At 39.3% G+C, this 20,561-nt stretch overlaps 1 protein-coding gene and 1 long non-coding RNA gene across 4 annotated transcripts in view; one reads left to right on the forward strand and one right to left on the reverse strand.

The window, feature by feature from the left end:
• LOC131255756 (uncharacterized) overlaps positions 1-20,561 on the reverse strand; it is a 100,109-nt gene that overhangs the window by 43,760 nt on the left and 35,788 nt on the right. The window lies entirely within an intron of this gene.
• The window catches only part of LOC131255759 (uncharacterized), a 56,155-nt gene continuing 54,490 nt past the window's right edge, over positions 18,897-20,561 (forward strand). The window contains exons 1-2 of the long non-coding RNA XR_009176377.1: positions 18,897-19,237; positions 19,342-19,568. This is a non-coding gene — a long non-coding RNA (uncharacterized LOC131255759). The remainder of the gene's footprint in view (positions 19,238-19,341; positions 19,569-20,561) is intronic.

Below are 20,561 nucleotides of genomic sequence, written 5' to 3' on the forward strand. Positions count from 1 at the left end.
TCTTAGAGTTTCTTTAACAACAAGGGAGGGAAAGGTTGTACCTTTCACTGTTGGGTCCGATCCAAACTTTGGGCTGGCGCGCAAGCACCCACCGCTTCCTACTCCTTCCTCCCCTTTCTTTCTCTTTTCTTTCTCTCTGTCACTCAAGTGATGTGGCTGCAACCTCACACTGACTCAACTCGATCCGTCTTCCACGGACTGAGTGGGGACAGTGCGCGTTGAGCTCACCAAACGCTCACCCTATTACTCTGTTTTCTCTCCCTGCTTCCTTCCTTTCTAACCTCCCTCTGTGTGGAGTCTGGGAGGGCTGAACCTCAACTTATATAGGCAGAGAGGGAGAAGGCTGACGGTAGGTGTTATTACAGCCTCGGGAGACAGCGGCTGCGTCGCCGCCCTCCCCATCCTAAAAAAAGAGAGAAGTTTCAGACCTTCTGCCTAGCCTCATGATAGGGAATGGACGGTCCATCCTCATCTCGCTTGTTCTTATGAGCGGGTCTAAACTCTTATACGCTTTTGATTAGGGGACCCATGTGAGTGAAATGGATGGTGTGGATCATCCAGAAATGGCCAGGGTGGGCCACCTAGAAGTTCAAAGGTCGATTCTGCGTTGGTGGGAACATTCATGAGAATTTTGTTTGTAATATGGTTCGGTAAACCGTGGTTTGACCTTAAGTAATTGTCCAATGCACCTCGTGCATTAGTATTTGAGGTGTACGTGCGCCTAGCTTTGGGGCCCACCGTGACTCAAGTGATTGATCTCCATCATTCAACTGTCTTGGGGACCCGCTACAAGGAGCCCGGCTTGGTTTGGGGCGGGGCCAAGGTCTAGGTGGGCCGTATCGTACCCTTCAGGGCTAAAATTTGGCTCGAATGGTGTGATCTGACGATCAAGAGAGTTCGATACTTGTTTTCAACGGTTAAGTACGGGTCTACAATGCGGAGATACTGCTGACTTTTGTGGATTGAGCTTTGAAATAATGCCAACACCAGTTGTCTTAAAAATTGATCAGGCTTAAGTCATTCAATCATGTTTACCTTTTTTATTGATGTGAAGTGCAAGCTGAGCCTTCAGAGTCGCGGCAGATTGTCTCAATGCTGCTTGGGAGATCCTGCCCTGGGCATGTTAAGTTAAATCATTAGGTCGACGGGTCTCGAGTTTTAATAATTGTGGGTTTTAAAAGGTAACACCCGAGTACCAGAGGTATGGGGTGTTACAGGGGACCTAAATTTAGCACATTAATTGATTGATAGAGTGGATGCTACATATATAATATTATGGCCTCACATAACTTTAAGAGTCACACATGTAAATTATGGGAGCCACTTATCAAAGTAGTCACTATCTTTTCAGATGTCCAGCCTTACAAGTCGTGCAAATTACGTGAGCCACTCATCAAAGTAGTCACCGTTTTTTGAGATGCCTTGTATTACAAGTCAGGTCAACAGAGTAATCACCATGCATCTTGTAGATGCGTTGCCTCACAAGCAACGAGTCCCGTCTAACCTGTTATTCACATGAAAATGAAAGACTGATAGAATTGATTACAAGATGGGCCCGATTCTATAAGGCAGGGCATCTACACTGTCAAGATTGCCTGATAAGCGACTCAATCTCACCAAATAGATGCTATCATAGTGGTGTATATATTCAACCATGACCTGAGGGCTTTAGACCATGACATCCACTTGCTTCAAATCCTGTTGTAAATAAGTTGATTGAACCAGATCCAAAGCTCAACTGGACCATACCACATAAGTAGTGAGGACAATGATGTTTATTTACCATCCAACCTGTACATAAGGTTACACGGACCTGGATGAAGTAAAACACAAAAAATCAGCTTGAACCAAAACCTATGTGGCCCCAATAAGTTTTCAAGGGCAAGCATTCAATCCCAATTGTTTTAGTGGTGTGGTCCACTGGAACTCTGAATCACCCTCATGTTTTGGCCCATGACCTAAATTGATCTCATGAAATGTTTTGACAGTGTAGATATAACACATAAATCATACCAGGACTCATAGAACTTGGTGACCTCAACATAACATTGAGGTTGGCTGTGCATGGCACACCAGGCAATCCGCTTTGAATGAATGTGGAATTATTAAATTTGGACCGCCCATCTCACCTAGAAATCTTAGCAACAGAATCCTTTGTCCATAATTATTGGATGTGTAATGTGTGTTATGCATGCACAGAGATCACCTTTTGCCGTTCACTGTTTTTTTGTATAAAAGATTCACGAAGATTATCATGATGGACGACTCACATGTTAAGTTTATGGATTTGTTTTGTTTTGTTTTGGGTTTTTGGTTTTTTTTTTCTTTTTCTTTTTTGGCCTACTTCCCCTTTATCCATGACGTAATATTGTGTGACTTTGTCTTAGAAGTTTTACATGGATGGGATGAACTTGGCCCTATTTTCCAATGTTGATGATCAACTAATTACATGAACAAGTCTCATTGGTAGTGACTATTGAAGAGAGGTGGAATCAAGTGGCCCACTTCCCATCCCTATCTTACAAATACAATTAATCCAATTTTCTTAGAAAACAACACTTTTGAGTCAAATGTGCATCACAGCACATTTCCATGATTTTGACAATAGCCATTAGATGTGGGCCTAACACCCTCTAATTTCCAACCGCTATCTGAATTCCAACCACAACAATCTCAACAACTCAACGAGATTTGAGCTGTTTACAATAAAATAGAAATTCTGTACCGTTGCTTTACATATGAGACATTCATGATGAGTGGGCAACAACCATCCCCGGGTCAACCAAGCAACAACCATCACCGGGTCAGGCACGTGATTCCATTTAGTCATGCAAAAAAGTCCATGATTTTTAATTTTATTTTTTAAATTTATCTTGTCAATAGATTTCCTAGTTTCTCCTTTACTTACCAGGTTTGTGAATTATAGTTAATAAACAATACTAGCTGCCAGATATGCTGGCAAAGTTTCATGATTATCTTATCTTGATCATGCAGCAACAAATTGTAAGATAGTTGGGTCCCATTATCAGCAAAAAGATGAGGCTGTTCTATTTTATTTCCTTCCCCAAATGTGCACAAAAAATGGGTGGTTGAGAAAAGTAGCTACCTTGTCAACTGGTTGTTCACTTCTCTGAGCTATTAAATGGTGTTATAAGATAGGTGAGGCTTTTTTTTTGTAGTACCCATCTCAGAGAGTATAGTTTTTTGCTATGTAAATAAGTTACAGGTGGTGTGTTCTTAAAAACAATAAGGGTAATGTATAGTATGCACTACAAGAAGTGAGACTTTATTTTTTATTAGCTATTTAGTACACACCCATGTCAGTACACACACTCCATGTTAGCCACCCCTGCTAGAGATCGGTACCAAGACCTCAAGTGTTAAAATGAGGTTTCTCCACTTGCCAGTTGAGCTATGGATTTGGGTGTAAATGAGACTTTTACTGGCAGTCAAAAGCGCTGATAAAAGTTGCAAAAACCGCCGGTAGTACCTTTACCGGCCCTATACAAGTGCCGGTAAAGATGTATGTCGGCAAAGCAACTGCCAGCACTAAGTAACTTTTATCGGCGCTTGTCTGAGCGCTGGTCACTATGTACTCTTTTTCGGTGCCCACTCTGACTTCCCCAATAGCTGCTGGTAATTCTGAAAGAAGCACCGGTAAAAGTAAAATAAGCGCCGGCAAAAGTCTATCCAAGCATTGGTAAAAGCATGATTTTTGAACACTTTTTCTCATGGAAAAACACCAATAAAAGTCTACACAAGTGCCGATAAAAAGTCATTGTATAGATTTGAGAGGCCCTAGTAGGCCACTAATTTTTTATTTATATAATTCAATTGAAACCTGTATTTTTTTAATATTTAAAACATAAAAAAATGATGCAATATAATTAAAACTGAATATTAAACAAAATTTATATTACTACACAATAAAAAAATATAATATTTATTACAATAAATTAAAAGTGGTCTTGAATATATATATATATATGCTCCTAGCACGAGTCGCATCAAGAGGTTGAAGTGCTTATAGGCCTACTTAGAAAATCAAATCGATATAGAAGTAAACTGCATACCAGGAACTCTGCTTTTGATCAATGCAGGTTCAATATTTTCAATATGTTATAAAATTGCCATTGCAAACCTTAATGGGCTTGTTCCGGATGGGTTTATGGGCTGTTGTACACAGTCCAAACCCAGCATGTTTGAGAGATGGGTCTAAATTTATGCTCGGCTCACAAGCCCAGCCCCATTGACAGCACTATCGACGAACCACTTGAAAGGCTCTGTAACGTGGCAGAAAAGACCTAATGGGATGTCTCCAACAGCAGCTCTAAGTGATGATCCAGTGCACATGATCTGGACCATTTGTTTGGTGGGTCCTACCATGGATTGGAAAAATCATGAATTTCTCACCCATCTGACACCGAATCAAGGTTTGGAAAAGAATATTGGCAGTCGTCAGATCAATTGGAAAAGGTACATCACTAGGACGGTTATAATTATTTGATGGACGCCCTTTGGGAAAGTGGACAGCAACAGATTAGAAAATTGGAAGAGATATGATCAATGGTCTGGATCATGGACTACTTTCCCTCGTTTCCATTTTTGTGTGAGACGGAGCAGATGATTAAAGTCCAAAGGTTTTATTTTTAGTGGTAGTATACGTCCAATCTCGCATTCGTGTGTAACCTAACACAAACCAAATACCTGCGTCGAAATGTGTAGATGGAACATATATGTGTGGAACATCTGAGACGTTCATCAGTTGGGACCTGCCTTGTGGATGACTTGCTACGAGAATCAAGCCGGCCCACTTCTTAATCAGGGCATACCCTACCAAACAAAACGACAGCTTCCAAAACAAGCATAAATCCGAGGTCGCATATGTGAGCTGGTTATTAGCGTGCGTTTAAATAACTGACTCACGTGGGTGTTAATATCATGGCAAGTGTAAGTTTGGGGTCCACAGCATTGTTTGTATTCCATCTAATCCACACATCAGATCAGTCCCACAATAATGATGAAAATCAGGTATATACGTGTCATTATGTGGCCACAACATATAAAGTAATGAAAATACATCCAAAAACTTTCTAATTCTAGCATAATGATTCGATCGGCATTATCCTACAAATAGAATGGCAGGTTTCTTTTTCTTTTTTTAAACGTTGCTTTGTATCAGCCTAAAGAAAACGGACGCGAGTTGCCTCCGCCCCTATAGACAACTCAAAGTTGCTGTGGTCGGAAGCTAAGTAGATCCCACTTAGATGTTAGTGAGAAATCCATCCCGTCCATCAGTTTCTCCAGCTCAAATTGGGATACAAGCCAAATAATAAGGCAGATCCAAAACTTAAGTGAACCACACTATGGTAAAAAGTAGAGATGGAATGCCTACCATTGAAACCTTTGCGGGGTACACAAATTTCGGATCATGCTAATTTTTATTTTTATTTTTTCATTTCGCCTCAGTTAGAGTGACCCTGTGAACAGTTTGGATGGCATTTAAACATCATGGTGGGCCTCAGAACGGTCTCAGCGATAGGCATTTCCATCCGTACTGTTTCCTGTAGTGTGGACTACTTGACTTTTGAATCCATCCTATTTTTTGAATTATTCCTTTCATGAGCTGGAAAAGCTGATGAACGGGGTGGATTTCTTAATGACATTACAGTAGGCTTGTTGCAGATTCCGACCAAACCGACTCCACCCGTTGTGTGCGGGGACAAAGGCAAGCACAGAAATAAGCAAGGTTTTTGAGGGCGCGGATTGGTTACTACCCTGGCTGTTCCGAGCTCGGGACATGCTGGGCTTTGAGGGGCCAGCGTGATGTATGGATTCCATCCACACTGTCCATCTATTTTTTTTAAAAATGATTTCAGGATATAAGCCCAAAAATAAGGAAGATAAAAGTCTCCGGTGGACCACACAGAGGAGATTAAATTCCTATCGTTTAAAAATTATTACGAACCACAGAAATTTTGGATCAGGATGATACACACACACAACCATTTCAGCAGGTTGGATGGAAAATAAACAACATGGTGTGCCCTAAGAAGGTTTCAATGGTAGGTGCCATTAGAACCTCTCCTTCCTGTGGTGTGGTCTAATTGAGACTTTTATTTGTCTTATTTTTAGATAATAATCTAAAATGGTATGAAAAAATGAAAGGACAGGTAAAAGTGGATTGATTTTGGTGCCTACAGTAACATTTGTGTAAAATCTAAATAAAAAATCCACTGAAGCCCATGAAGATAGAAAGTGCTAAAAATCGTGCCCATCAAAAACTCACATGGGCCACTCCATATGCAACAGTGTGAAAGTATGTTCAAACCTTTAAATTCTAGTGGTGCGGTTCACTTATGTTTTGATTGGCGTTATTTATGGATATTCCTCTTATCTCAGTTGGGAAAATTTCACTGATGGGTTGGATGTCATGTACACACTATAGTGGGTCACTATTAAGAACCTAGCCCTGATGAAATGCATAAGCTAGGCTATTGACCTTTTCTCCGTAACAAAATCAGGTAGAATGTAGCTGTCAGCGAGATTTCTCTGTAACAAAATCGGGTGAGAGCACACCCCTTAACGACTTTGCTGCTATAAAAAACTTACATATGAACTTTTTGGGCGGGCGCCAAACAAAAAGACTAGGCCACAACTATTATAAAAGACTCAATGTAAGAAATATGCACATGCTCCCAAACAATTAAATCCAACCGAACAAACTCGACCACCCCTATATAATTAAAAAGAAATTTTTGTTAAGATGTCTTTATATTTATATTTTAGGAAGGATTTCTCTGTTGCTAGTTCTGAACCATAGTTAGTTTATTCTTCATATTGGTTGACTGCCATTGCCATTTACCTGAAAATGCAACTGCTGTGATTGGTGGAGATGGCACTGAGTTAGTTGAAATTACAACTGCTCTGCGCTACTTGGATAATTTGTTTGCTGATCTTTCTTGCAATGATCCCATGTTTTATGCATGTGTTCTGTTTGCTTTTGCTACTTTCATGATTATGTAGCTTCCAATGTGATTAGTCTATGCCTTTACGTTCCTGTATCAGTCTTGAAGTGTTGCTTGTTCCTGTTCCCAGCTCACATGCCCTGCCAAATACCATTATTAAAATCCTTACTTGAGGTCCACACTCTTAGTGATGGTCCCGGTTGAGAACTTCTCTGGAAAGGGTTGAGAACGTCTAATCTAAGAGTTTTTTTTTTCTCAGAATATATATAATGAGAATTCATAGGAAAAGGGGTGTCAATGGGCTGAGCGCAGAGCCAACTCTATCTAAACCCGACACATATTGTACAACATAGACCTCAGCCCTGTCCAAGCCCGTGACGAACCAAAACAGCGTAACCCGAGCCCAAGCCTGAGCCCGGCTAAGATATTTATACTGTTTCTTAGATGGATCAAGGGCTACAAAACAAATTTATATAATTGAGGTTTTGGGTAATTGAAGTATCAATCTGTTTGTTTCTTATGATTCTAAGAGCATGTTATTTTCTCAAGAAGTTTGGAGAATTTTAAAATTCTAGGGGCAGATAATGTAATTCTCTTTTTGCAATGGATGGTTTGTAGTCAACAATAAAAATGCATTATATGACTCTTTCCATGCAAAAAAAAAAAAAAGAAAAAGCTATGAAACAAAGATAAGAATGCAACAGAATAAATGAGAACTTTTAGATATTGTATATATTATAAAATTGCCATTTCATACTTAATGGGCTTGTTCCGGATGGATTTATGGGCTCTTGTACTTAACCTTCGACCAAAGGAACTTCATGTGAGCGTGGGGACACAGGCAAGTGGCAGTCGTGAAAAAACATATCAAATCGGCACGAAAAGCGTCAAATAAACGAGGGTTTTGATAGGGGAAGCTGATTGCATCCTGCCTCGGCGTGAACAGACTAGGTCCGGGCAGGAGATCTGTGGGGAGCACCGTAATGTATGGAGCCTGGATAGACTAGGCCCAGCCAGGAGATCTGTGGGCCCACCGTAATATATAGAGCCTGGACAGACTAGGTCGGAGCAGGAGATCCGTGGGGCCCACTGTGATAGATGGATCTTATCTAAGCTGTCCATATCCATTTTGCTACATCATTTTAGGATGTAACCCCAAAAAATGAGGCAGATCCAAGGCTAAGTAGGCCTGAATGGACAAGAATGCATAGCATCCACCGTAGGTCTGCATGAACCGAGTATATCCCGAAAAATTATACATTAATCATAAGATCCTAAAATGGAGGGCCCTATGTTACTTAGTGCTCCAACTGGGTGAGTTTAATTTTTGGTTTGTGCTCCTTTCACAAGAGGGTCATCTGTATAATGAATTAGCCTCCACTATCACAAAAAATGGCATTGTCTAGCTTACACCAAAAAGAAGATAAACAGTAAATTGGCCATAACTTTTAATGAGGTAGTATTATGGCAACCACAATCTATTAATCTTTACTATAATGTATCATATGAGGTTAACCGAGCTAGTTAGTGAGTCGTGTCAGTTCGTTTTACAAGAAAACCCATAATTTCAGCTCAAAAAAATGAGATTCTAGAATATATCTATATATATATATATATATATATATATATATATATATATATATATATATATATATATATATATTTTAGTATTTCTAATTTTTATAGTATTTTTTTATTTTTAAAGTTTTAAATTTTCATCTCTTTTTTTTAGAGATTATTTGTAATCATGCTTAGAATTCTACTAACAAAAGTTTATCTACAATTTTTATTTTTATAAATTAGGCTTTAGAGGAGTTTTGTTAGAATTAAGACTTTTATTAGGGTTAGAAATTTATTATTTTTGGTAATTACAAATTTTGATTTATTTTTTTTCTCGATTAATAGTGAATTGAGAAAATTAGATTATTAGGCAATAGACATTATTCAATAAATTATTTGAGTTTTGTATCTTTTTTTCTTGTGGAATATTTAAGAAATTATCTTGTAGATTCAAGGTTCATACCATGTAGAAGAGATGGTGTTCTTCCCCTCCACTTTCTCATGGCTTCAATTAATATTAGAGTGAGCTTTTCTTCGGTTCGATGGACAACATCGTTATTTGAAGCTTTCTAGCAAGAGAATTGGAGAGCCATTTAAGGATTGCACGTGCCAATCGACCATTTGACGAGAGCTTTAGGACAGACCAATGTTTATAATGATAAGAAACATGAAATTGGCAATGGAGCTCTCAATCGTTATATTCATGGTTTGACACCAGTGACAAATTGCAAGCCACCATGCGATAGTCGTGAATCACAAGCGACCACTCTGATCATGAGAAAATTTTACATGCCAAAGAAGGAAATAGATTTACAACAACAAGGCATCTTTCGAACGAGGTGCATCGTGAAGTAAAGGGTTTGTGATATTCTCATAGATGTAAGGAGCAAGGAAAATTTTCTATTGAAGACTATGGTTGAAAAGCTACAATTGACGATAGAAAACACTTCTCTCCATATACGATTGGATAGAATAATTAGATGAGTGAAATGAAGGTAACTAAATGATATTGTATTTATTCTCCATTGGTAAATATTACAAGGATGAAGTAATGTGTGACGTATTCGATATGGATATTTATCACATGTTACTTGGTTAAACATGACAGTACCATGTTAATGCTACTTATAAAGGTTATATATATATATATATATATATATATATATATATATATATAAGATATTAGAAATATAAATTATCTCCATTCCTATAAGAAATAAGAACAAACCAAAGACTTCTAAAGTGGATGGGTGCTCTTTCGTAAGTGAACAGAATTTCGTCAAAAAATATGAAGATACATGATAGATAAATGCATTAGTTGAAAAGGAAAAGGATATAGAGCCTATGAACTCCTAGAGGATTTGAAATTAGTGTTGCATGAGTTCAAGTCAATTTTGTTCAATGAACTTCTTAAGGAGTTACCTCCTATGTGAGATATAGAAAACCACATGGTTTTTTCCAAAAGGCAAGTTTGACTAATTGCCTATATTATAAGAAAGAATGCGAGAACTTGCAAGCACAAGCGAAGGAATTGATCTATAAAGGTCAAGTTAAGGAGAGCACGGTTACATATGTTGTGCCAGCTCAAGATCCTAATGCAAAGCACAAGGAAATGTGTGATAAACATAGTCGCTAGAACTTGTTTGAGCATCATGAGTCAAATCCCTTGAGTAACTCAATAACAAATTTTTTTTTTCCATCTAAAGGGAGTCTAATATACAATGTGGCATAGATACATTTGTAACATAGTTGGACTAAAAGAAGATGAATCGTAAATAGACCATAACTTTTGATTCGGGTATCATTACGAAACACACAACCTATCAATTTATAATTGATACCGTAAATCGGCTATAACTTTTGATTCAGATATCGTTACGAAACGCACAACCTATCAATTTATACCGTAATGGACCATCTAAGGTTGACTGCCTCACTATGTATGTCATATCAATTCGTCTTGCATGAAAACCCACAATTCCAGTTAAAAATGAGATTTTAGAAAAACTTTACTATTTTTAATAATTTTAATTTTTATAATGATTTTTAATTTTTAAAGTTTTATATTTTGATTTTTTATATTTTTATTTTTAGAATTTACTTGTAATCATGCTTAAAACTCTTCTAGAAAAGTTTATCCTATTTTGTTAAAATGAGGACTTTTATTAAGTTAGAATTTTACTAACTTTGGTAATTACAAATTTTAGTTTTTTTCATTATTTACGTAAAAAAAAAATCTCATGGATTTAAAGTCTTTATCTTCCTCTCGTTATATCCCTTGAGGCTCTTCTCCGTGTCATGATTGCCCACCGATATGATACATGGACTGAATCATTGACCGTTTATATGGCTTTATTAGTGGAATCTATCCGTTAATCCAGACCATTGGTATGTTGAGCCTCGAAGCGGGTGTAGCAGTCCTTGTAAATATCCTCTACATGCATGACAATCCTAATTTCTCTCTTCGTGGCCTATCGATGGATTCCTAAAATCCTAATCTCTCACTTTGTCGCCAACCAATGGATTCCCAATAAGAGAAATACAACAATCATACACGTTCAAATGCAAAAGGTCATAGTATTGACTGTTTGGATCTTCTAATCGGATAAATTCATGCAACATGCTAATTAGATGGTTATCCTAAACAGATCAATGGTCTGGATCAGAAAACCATAAGCCCCATCTGTCAGAATTGAAAATGGATGGACTTCCTATGAAGATAGGGGACCATGTATGATATTATTCCTGTTCCTCGAATACGTAATCGTAATCGCAGCGCGTATACAGACCAATGCGTCGATTGGTTCGTATAAATGATCAGGTGCGTTCATCACGTGGGGCCACCATAAAAATGTTGGGCGGGACCATTCTTCAAGTGCTCCTGCATCAGAAGAATGGGCTACTACAAGAAACTTGTGTACCACCTGATGAGCGGATAGCCTGATTTTGGTCCAAGGCATAATTACGGTGGGCCCGACCTGATGAAGGTCCAGAGCATGACAACTTCGCCACGTACGCACGGGTGCAGTAATCACCTCTTCATTTTCTCCTGAGTTGCGTGTATGCATAGTATCCTCGCATCCTCTGTTTGTAGAAGGCCCAACGGTTGCACAATCTTAATCCTTCAATTGGTAGCCTGCAACAAGGAGATAAAAGAAAAGAAATACAGCATTGGTTTACTTCAACTGAAAAAAAGGCCCAATATTGGATGGCTAAGATCTACCAAAGTTGGTGAGCTATGGTCCACCTACGGTAGTCCGCCCATCACATGAATAGTATGGCTCACGGAGCCATGGGCCCCAACATATATACCCCGCATATTGTGTTATCAGCTTGAGCAAGTGGCCCGCACCTCCATGATAAAATGGCACGACATTGAGCTTTGCCAAGCGCACACCGCGTACAAGGAAGGTCATGAGCATTAGTGGTAGGGAGGCTAACATGTGCAATAGCCAAGCCGTCCATCAGGTAGGTATGACCTTGTAGATATTCTGGTCCATTTGGCAGGGGTCCACAATGTTAGAAACAGTTCAACGGATAAGAAAACTTCAGACCAGTTTTCTCATGGGCACCTGAATAATGAATGGGACTGGTTTTTATGTCTCCGACCTAAATGTTGGTGTGGCATCTAATGGTTGGATTGAATTTCCTATAGTTATCACAGTGGGGCTCTATAAAAATCAAAATTAAAACTCTCTCTATCCCAGCTGTTTTCCTTCGACGGGGCCACTCGAATAAGGTCATCTTAATCTGTTAGTCCTAGGCCTAACATGAGATGAGGCATCTAATGAATGGAGTGGGTTTTGCATAAACATCAAGATGGGCCCGTAAAAAATTAAGGGTAAGTTCCTGCCCAACTGGTTTCATCTGATAGGGCCACTTGGATAAGGTCAGCTTAATCTTTTAGTCCTAAGTCTAACATAAGATTAGGCATCTAATATTGAATGGAGTGGGTTTGCATAAACATCAAGATGGGCCGGTTAAAAAAAGGGTAAGCGTCCCTGCCCAACTGTCAAAAAATAGAGATCTGGCTAATATATTTAAAAGAAGTAATATTTAATGAAGGGTACACTTATTTTTTACGCACTCATTATGATGGGCATGTTAGATCCACTCCTACCATTAGATGTGTATTTATAAAATAGCCTGGGTCCAAAACATTAGGCTGAACCTTAACTCAGGCAGACCACATCAAAGGAAACAATTGGTAGAGAGAAGTTCCCCTTGATTTTTAGATGGCCAAAATGATGTGAAATCCACTCTAACTATTAAATAGCACACCAATTTATGCCCTGGGCTCAAAAATCAGGGCAATTTGTAGTGCAGGTGAGGCTACGCTAAGGGAAATAGTCAGGAAGGTGAGTTGTGCCATGTATACTTTTTCTGGTCCACTTGAATCTTTGAGAGGATTGATTTGCGTACCTTAGGTCTAACTTGAGGTGATGTACCCGGTGGTTGGAGGTGGATTTTTTCTTTTGTTCACACACACCCTCGCACCCATGCACACCACAATGGGTACTCAAACACATGGACCTCTGATGTAGAGCAGGTTGCAGATACTTTCATGTCCAAGATGCATCAAAGAAGGCCCAATCAGAGGCAGAAGTCATCGATACTTTTAGAACCTTAAAATAGGCATATTTCACAAAACAAAGTGAGTTACTCAACGGACTATATATGATTTTGAGGTAGGACAAGCTATTTTAGCTAACCAACCCAGCTAACTGGGTTGCCAACACCAAATTCGCGAGATTCCATCAGATCGACGGTTGAATTTCTTATTTATTTTCATTTTTACTATTTTTAATAAGTTTTGGTTTGATTGTCACTTTTCATCCGTTGGGCTTTAGGGGTTGTGTCCAACATGATAAGTGTTTTAAAAAATTAGGAGAAAACGTGGTTAACCCATAGGACACTTACTTTAAATAGTAAATTTACCATTTATAGTAAGTTACAAATTTTAGAAAATTTTAGTTATAATTTAATTCATAAACTTCTTCCAAGTCTTGGTATCCTTATTTAAAGGGTTGTAAACTCATTTATTTGAGCTATCAATATTGATCAACAAATTTATTTTGATTTTTTAAAATCATTTCTAGTTTCTATTTTTCCTCGTGTATTCAAGAAATCTGTATGAAGAGTCCAGAGAAGCTTCGTGGATTCGAGGTAATTATCCCCCTGAGGAAGATAGTGATCGAACTCATCACGTTCATCACTGCGTCAACCTCAGTGTTGAAACCCTTAGGAGACTACCACTAAGCCATGAGTAAGGACTCATTTGAGGTGGATTTAACATAAACATCATTGTGGCCTTAACCAAGCGACTACCCAACCACTGCCCCTTTGCTTGTCCTGCCAACTTGGCTCCAAATATAAGGTACTCCAATGGGGTAGCTTATGGAAAGCATTTTTGAAAAGAGTATTGGAATGCAAATTTCATATCAAGCTGGTAGGTTCTTTATGTAAAATTCCCTTATTATTTAAGAAATTTAGAAAAACCTGTATATTTAATATGAAATTTATAGAAGATTACCTAGTTAAATACAAAACTTACATTTCATTACCTTTTTAGAAAAGGTTTTCAAAAGGCTATCTCATTAATCAATATAATTATCATTCCACTATCATCAACGCTGCTTTACCAGCAAATGGGTGGGTGGGCCCCTTTGATGTTTATGTAAAACTCACCCATCCACAAGGTGCACCATCCAATGTTAGGCCAATGATAAAAAAAATTAGCTCCATCCATAGGCAAGTACTCAAAAATTATCTCCATCAGGTGGACCAAACAATAGAAAACAATGTATAAAAGAATGCTTATCCTCCAAACTGTTTCCATTTGTGTGGTCCATGTGAATCATGCATGGGTATGATATTTTTTCCATATGCATAAATTTTTGTGTAGAATCTAATGGTTGGAGTGGATTTAAATAATTATTAGGGTGATCTATATAAAAAATGAAGGGTCAACATCTATAAGATAACTATTTCCTTCGGTAGGTGATCCTGTCTTTGGGCCTAATAATATTGGACTAAATATCCAATGGTTAGAGTGGTTCTTACATAAACACCGGCGGTGGGCCTGTTAAAACTAATAGCGACATCCCATACAATTCTCTCCTAAATAATCTATTTGTACCATTAGAGAGGGATGCAGGAATTTGATTTTGGGTGGGGCTCATGATGATGTTTACGAGAGATCCACTCTAACCATTAGATGTGTAATCTCAATTTAGGTGTAAAGCCAAAACATCATATTGGCTTGTAACTCAGGTGGGCCATGCCAAAGAAAACAGTTTACAGAGAGACATTCACCCTTGATTTTTTTAGGGACCACTATGATAACTATACAAAATCTACTCTATCGATTAGATACCACATAAAAATTCAGGACCGAGGCATAAAAATCAGCCCATCTGTAATTCAGGTGGGCCATACCAATCCTTGATTTTATGATGAATTCACTCATCCTTTTTCAAATTTAGTAATGCAGCGAAACAAATTTGCACCATTGCCTTGGAGAAATGATCCAGTGCTCAGACAGCACTATGAGTTACAGTGCCCCTAGTTGGATTCGGATACTTGGAAAGCCAATACATTGATCTAAACTGTTCTTTAAATGTACTTTTTGTTGCATGATAGCCCATAAAATGTGTTCTGAACTAACAGACAGTTTAGATTGATTGATGGGGCTATCCAAGTGAATCCATGCAACTAGCTGCACTATGAGTTAAGAGGTGACAATGGGCTGGGTTTGGGCCAGGTCAGGCTAATGCAGGGTGCCCAACATTTAGACATAAGGCCTAGGCCTAGCCTGAACCGAGCATGGGCCTAACACTCTATGTGGAAGCCTGAGCAGGAAAAAAAATAATAATTGGGCCAACCCAGCCCATGACAAGTCCATTTAGGAACGGTTTCGAACGTAAGTTACTTAAGATAAGCTACTTATGTGATAAGTAGCTTATCTTGGTTTCTTCTTTTTAATGAGATAAGTATGTAGCATGTTTGGTAAACAATGCACTTATTAACCAAGAAGTAGAAAGTCATGTTTGGTTTTCAACAACACGGGTATTTATACCTCAAGTATGCTTAGTCCTCCTTACAGTCACAGTCCATTATGTTGGGCCAACCTTTGATGTGGATTGTTCATTGTGTGGATCCACCTAAGACTGGAGTCCTTACAATTTCGGGTGGTACCATAAATCTAGCTGAAAGAAAATAATTGGAAAGAAAAAAGGGATGACCAACTTAGTAGTCACACAACACATATAGCAACATGGGCTAGGGGGTTTCAATGGTTTGGGTTTAAATCCCCCTGGTTTTTATGTTGTGGGGTTTACTGACTAGACCCTGTAGTGTTTCAACTGCAGAGATTCTATCCTAATTGGTTTTTACTAGTGGGACCCACTTAATTAGCTTGGATGGCAAGCACATTACAGTGGATCCCAGCTCTGGGCTCCATTTCATTGGTCCCTACGGAGGCTATGGTGGTAGGCATCACATAAATAGGAAAACAGATGGATGGCATGGATATACAACATGTATAGAGAGGTGGGCCATCAGGGCATGTGCAATGGTGGGTGTCATTGCTTCCTACTGGTAATGGTGGGGTTAATTTGATGGACAATGTGAATTCCTCAAAATTATAGTGGGTCCCACTGTCCCACGTGGTTAGACCCACACTCAAAAGGATCTGACAAAAGGGATGGACAGTGATGATCTAACACATATGGCAGGGTGGTACTTCAGAGAGAGGTTTCAGCGGTAGGTGCTTGGTCACCACCGTTAGATGGTGGGGCCACGTCTGAGATTTAAATCTGCCACAGTTTGGGCCTGAAAATGGATGGACGATGTGAGCATCACAAACATCAGCGGGGTCCACAAACTGGTGGCCCACTAGTTATACATTAAGTTAGTGTTAGTGCTCACGTCAATTGCATCAATATACCCAGCAACAGGTTGGGTTGCAAATATCAACAACCTTTGGTGTGACCAACAAAAACAGAGAAAATAATTTGCTTTTGGAAGAAAAAAAATAAAACAGACTGAAATAAATAAGGTATATTTTCTAAAAAGTTACTTATTCTAATTTAATAGTCAAACTAACTTGATTAAGAAAACTAACTAAATGACTTACATAAGTTTAAAAAAAGTCATTTATTTGGTAGTATCCAAATGAGCCCTTAATGTCCTTTCCATCTAAATGATGGTTTAAAAATACATGTTTGCTTTTCCATATCACGAAAATAGTATATGAACTAGAGCCAAACAACAACAATAAAATGCAGCACTTCATAGCCGTCGGATTTTGCTTTTATCATGCTCAATATTTTAGGACCTAAACGGAAGTTCATCCAAACATCAATTCAATCAGTTGAACCGTCATTGAATGATTCCACTCTGAAAACTTTCCTATCTTAGAATAATTAAATAGAAGCGTTTGACGATAATTTACCCCCAATGATTGTACTTTCGGTGTCTATTCTTTGGGTAGATGTCATGGTTTTGACCATTGATAATTCTAATTCTCATTTCCATAAGTAAACAGATGACCTTCCGATCGAATTAGGTTTCCAGTGATCTAGCCTATTTTGGTGGACATTTCGATCCAAGCTAATCTAGCCATTCTGTCCGGTCCACTATTAATGATGAATGGTCCAAACGGGTGGGCCTGCAGGATTTGACGGTTTACGCAATCCTAGGCCTTCACACAAAGCTGAAAATGAATAATCTACATCAAAGGTCCACCTAACTACTATTGTGCAGAGAAGATACGACCACCCCTTCTAATTCTATAGTTAAGATAGTGCCCAGATTACCATGAAAGGCTTTGATTGTTCAAAAGTGGGCCATATGGACAAATTGAGGTTAAACTCTCCTCCCTCTTTTCTTTTTTTGAGAAATTTTTTTTGGGAGGAGTTGCATGAAGGATTCATTCTGTTTTTATTTTTATTTTTATTTATTTTTATATAAGGGAGGGCAGAAGGGATTAAATTAGGCATGAGTTACCTTATCTCATTGGATATCTTCCTGATACCAAATGTGTCTTTGATTGTCTTTGATTGTATTTAATTTGGAATCACTATTTTATATATATATATATATATATATATATATATATATATATATATATATATATATAAAATGTGTGTGTGTATGGAAAAAAGGTTTTATATGGTCAAGCTTAGGGGAGCTCCCCATGAGGTCGAGCTGTGTGGGCCTCACCATGATGTATTTTGAATATCAACATCGTGAATTTGATGAGTCCCCTTTAAATTATCTCAAAAATTAGCTGTATGCGGAACTCTGATGGGCCATACCATCTAAGATCATGTGAAGACATGCCTAAAACATATAAAAGCACTTGGTGAGGCCCACCTGAAATTTGGATGCGTCTGAAATTTAGTCTGACCCATCATCCAAGTGGGACAAACATAATGGATGGGCTGGCTTTGTCAACCACATTTCTTTCAATGGGCCCAAAAAATAATTATGAATATTTTAATGGAGAGTAACCCCATATGGTGTGGCCCACACAACTCACAGATTGACTTGATTTTTAAGCCCTAGGCCCACCGTGGAATGGTGCAGGGTAAATGTTCATCATACATCATGGTGGGGTCCATAGAACTCGACCTCCATTCAGGAAGAGTTCCCATGAGCTTGATCGTACAGAACCTTCTCCGATTATTGGGAAAAGGTATTATGTGCTCGACCTCACGGTAAACTCCCGTGAGGTGTTTACCGTGAGGTCGAGCTGTGTGGGCCCCACCGTGATGCGTGTCGACCATCAACACCGTGCATTTGATGGGTGCCCTCTAGATTATGGGATATCCCAAAAATCAGCCGTATACGGAACTTAGGTGGGCCATACCATCTATAATCATGTGAAGACAGTTAAAACATATAAAAGCACTTGGTGGGACCCACCTGAGTTTTAAATGCTACTGAAATTTGGTTTGAACCCTCATTCAAGTGGGACACATATAATGGATGGGCTGAATTTTCAAACCACATCTCGGTGGGCCCAAAAAATGATTATGAATGTTTTAATGGTGCACGGCCACTCCCCACTTCTGTATGTAGTGTAGCCCACACAAGTCACGGAAATGGAATGGTGCATATGACTGATGGGATGGATGATCGAAACGCATCACGGTGGGGGCCACACAGCTCGAACTCATGGGACGGACTCGTGAGGTCGAGCGCATAGTACCTTTTCCATATATATATATATATAATTCATCTCCCCTGTTTCTCTCTCCTTCCCCCGCGCGACTCCACGTTCTTCTTGACAGTGCAAAAGCTCGAAGAGATCGATCAACTTCTATTGAGATTGAGAGACAGAGTCAGTGGGCATTTGGAAGGAAAGCGCCCATGTGCTTCTCTCTCTCTCTCTGATGGCGTTTTCATGGCCGCTGGACCTTTCTCACCTCCACTCGCCCACTCTCCACAGCCCCACCATCCGTACGATTGGATTTCCTTACCCGCCATCACCTTCCAACCATCTCACTAACCGCCCTTTCCACTTCCCAACCTTCACTCCCCAACAAATCCCATCCCTTCATCACCACTACCACAAAACCCCACGACCGACGGCTGAAAATCACAGCCGCCCACTTCAACATCTCATTCCAACCGCTCATCTCCCCTCACGATCATTGGGGAATATGGACCTCTCTCTTCACAGACGGTGCATTCGGCCTCTGGTACTACTTCCCACCCATCGATCCTGCCTTGATTCACTTCTCCTTTCCTCATTTTATTTTGAGATTTTGATTCAAAGATGTCTGTTTTGAAACGGGATGGGAAGGCTGGAGAAGACGAAAGTGCGGAGAGCGCTGAGCCGCGCCCTGGTCAGCACTCTGGTGGCGCTCGCCACGACCAACCTCAGCATCATTGCTAGTGAGGTCCCGGTGTATTCTGTTGTCTTGGAGTATCTGCTGCCCATCACCCTTCACTTGCTGCTCTTCCGAGCAGATCTGCGTCGCATCCTGCAGTCCATCAGGACGCTGCTTCTGGTCTTCTTGCTTGGATAAGGTAACTCTTATTAGTGAATAGTAGGGCTTTTGATAGTGCTTTACTTTGGAAATCTACCAAAATTGTATATGCCAGCGTGGCCCCACCATGAAGATCACCTCGTGCAGACATTAGGTTGGTACAGTTGTCAGGTGGGCCACACATGTACATCAATTTTATACTGTTGTCAGGTTTGATTTAAATCTCCAGTGTTTCTGTATGTGGTGGCCCACTTGTTTGGTGGACTGATCTGATTTTCATGTCAGGTGATCTTCGTTGTTCGGTCCACTGTATGCAGAGTCTTGAATGTTCTAAGCATGACTCATTTGCATATGAACTAGGTTGGGGACTAAATCCATAAGTATATTTATACGAGGATAAGGTCTTTTATTAGATGTTTCTTTTATAATTAGAATTAAGGAGTCGGAAATGATTAAAAAGGGAAAGTAAAAAAACAATGATAAAAGAAGGGTAAAAGATAGGATTGAAGAATGTTTCAATGTCGCTACCTTTAAGGTTGCCCCATACTATTATTACTAAGTTGTGTTATTCAGAATACGATTACAGAATAGCAGAAAACAGATGCTTGGTCTAAGAAAGCAGAAGAGATTTGAGAGAGAGGAGAGGCTTAGAGTCTTTGGAGCATATTCAGTTACTCTGAATAGATACACACCCCTTCAGATGCTTTTTTGTGGGTTTGCTATATTTAGAAATCTGCCACCTACCCAATTCAAATTACAATAATCTCTAGATCCAACCCATCTGATCACACCTAATCGACCCAGGGGCACAATCCAATAGTCTGATCACGCAAGTGCAAAGTGTGCTTCAAGCGCCCTTCCACATGCACGCACCACAATAGCCTCAAGCACTCATGTGCCTGCTGATGGGGTTGCGAAGCACCTATGAGCAGACACACCAAGGCTTGCATATGAAAATTCTATACTAGAAAATCAACCTTTTATGAAGCTTAAAATATTCCCAGGTATTTCTGATGTGGGAGCAATGCGTGGC

The sequence above is a fragment of the Magnolia sinica genome, chromosome 9 (assembly GCF_029962835.1).
Source record: "Magnolia sinica isolate HGM2019 chromosome 9, MsV1, whole genome shotgun sequence".
NCBI classification, from domain to species: Eukaryota; Viridiplantae; Streptophyta; class Magnoliopsida; order Magnoliales; family Magnoliaceae; genus Magnolia; species Magnolia sinica.